Raw genomic sequence first — 2,586 nt, forward strand, 5'->3', positions numbered from 1 at the left:
TTTTTTTTCCTTTTTAGAGACTCTGTTGCCCAGACTAGGGTGCAGTGATGCGATCATGGCTCACTGCAGCCTCGAACTCCTGCGCTATAAGCGATCCTGCCACCTCAGCCTCCCAAGCGGAGACTATGGGCCCACACCATCATGCCTGGCTAATTCTTTTTTTCTAATACATGGGGTTTTCTTATATTGTTCTGGCCGATCTGCAACTCCTGGGCTCAAGCAATCCTTCCGAAAGTCCTGGGATTAGAGGTGTGAGCCACCACGCTCAGCCTTTTTTTCTTATTACTGTACTAGGGACATTTGTGGTTTTTCCACAACGGTACTTAGTAGAGAACTGACAGCTTCCCTGGGCCCTATCCTGAAATACACTAACTAGCTCTTCTCTGCCAAGGCCACTGTTTTCTCCTCAACCTTTGCAGATGTATGTATCTATATAAATGTTTCTATTTCAACAAGTTGTAGAAAATATACAGTCTGTACAGCTCTCCTTATAATGCTATTACTTGATGATCCTGACTACAAGTTGGAATTATCTGCATACTTGGCAAAATTCAAGTGTGGCTGCCTATGCCTCGAGAGAATGAGCAGCAAACCAGCCCAGTCCTAAATTCGAGTAGTAGCTCTTGAAGAGAATAGGATGCTCTTGATAGGCTTTCTTTAGGACTGATATTCAAATTCTGGGCTTACCCCTGGGTTTACTTCTACAAGCCTATATTAGAGTGTAACGCTAGAAAAATATTCAGTGATCTTAAAAATAAGCAGTTACTTTGACTCAAGACCAATTACTCTACACACATAGGCAAATTTCTGCCCAATGGTCTCAAGTTTAGCATTAGTTTTGCCCACTTTTTCTTTTATTCTTTCTTAAATCAATTTCACTCTTCACAGGAGCACTCCACCAACACCATAAGGTTGAAAATTTTCAGAATGAAAGTCCAAAAGAATTAAGAACCTACGGATCTCTAATTATGATTCTCTACAAAACAATCAACATCATTTTGGTTCCCTAGTAAGATGAGACAGACCTCAATACTCAAGCCAATCCAAGGAACCAGGCATGCCAGTCTGAAGGCCAACTTTGATGTTCCAGTGACAGCCGTGCAGTAGAATACTTAGATCAGGGTCAGAATTTGGTTTTGGAGGCAGACATTTACCCACTAAAGTCATTTATCTAGCTGATCAAAAAACAGGAAAGTTCAAAGCAAGTATACACTGAATCTATTATCCATTTGAGAGCTACTGAAGCTACACCGCTGCTTATTTTGTCTTCAAAGAAGGAATTAGTCATCAGTACCTGCAGGTATAACTGGATTGCTAAATCAAACTCAGATTTTTAGGAGGGACACTTCCATGTATTAAATTGTCTTAAGATGGTAAGCTTGCCTTAAATGATTTCTAACTATGTGCCAGGCATTGTGCTAGTGGTCAGACTGTGTAAACCAAAATGGGTTAGACATCACAACCAGGTTAGCATGCCTTGAAACCAGAGTATCCTAGAAAACTGCTGCCTCCACTTCCTTAGGAATAAAGCCATATCCTTTCTAAATCTCAAAAAATCCTAGATGTGTAAAGAAATCATTAAATTCTAGTCCTCAAAGAACTGTACTTCCCCAAAAAAAGACACGGATTCTAGAAAAATGGCAACAACCAAAAAGTAAACTTTAAAATGTTAAAAATGACCATCAGGAAATTCTAACTTCCCTGCCATGTTTCCATGTTTCACGATCTCCCCGTTAAAAGATTTTTCACACCTCTAAATCTAACAGAATAGCCAACTCTGGAATCCATACCTCAAAGACCAAAACCTAACAGGAGAATAAACTGTTCTTAACAAACATGCGTTGCAGACTTTCATTTTTGGGGGGCCAAAACTTCAAAAACGAAAATCAAGTTGCTGAAATAAACCATCAAATTCAACCCTAACAGAAACATCTTACGTCTCTCAACTCATCTGCAAGGAAAAGGAAGCACCTCTGCCTCTGTGCACAGTACAGGCATCTGTACTTCAGCATGACTTTCAGTTACCAGTGGTGACAGAAAGATACTGCTGATTTACAGTATCACCCCGGTTCTAAAGGCCACTCCATTTTAAGTCTTAAAGATTAAAACAAACACTAAAAGTCAAGGGACAAGGGTAAAGGCCAAGAGATCTCAAGCAGAAGCCGGCAGAAGGATACGAGCAGTGGCTCTCCATCTCTACCCCGAGCATCTCAAGGAGTTATCCTACCTAAACACTTTATGTAAACAAGGGGCTTGTGACTCAGGCCTCCAGCCCCAATAGGTGGAGAGAAGTTTCCTCGCCTCGGCTGCACATGGTCTGCAGAAGTTTGGCTGGAGCAGAGCGCGGAGCCTGGGTGGGAGCGGCAGTGGAGTGCTGCAGGCGGCGGCGGCGGCGGCGGCAGAGCAGCAGGAGGCGGAGGCGGGCGGGGGGGAGGGGAGCGGCTGGGGGGGGCGGAGGGGGCTCTTGCCGCCACTGCTCTCTCGCCGCCTCTCCCCCCCGGCGGGAGCCGCTCGCAGCCTCTTTGCACTAGTCTCTCCGCTCTCTCGGTCATGTGACCTTAACGTAACCGGACAGGAAAAGCCCCG

This window comes from Hylobates moloch, unplaced genomic scaffold (genome assembly GCF_009828535.3).
Source record: "Hylobates moloch isolate HMO894 unplaced genomic scaffold, HMol_V3 SCAFFOLD_29, whole genome shotgun sequence".
Lineage (NCBI taxonomy): Eukaryota > Metazoa > Chordata > Mammalia > Primates > Hylobatidae > Hylobates > Hylobates moloch.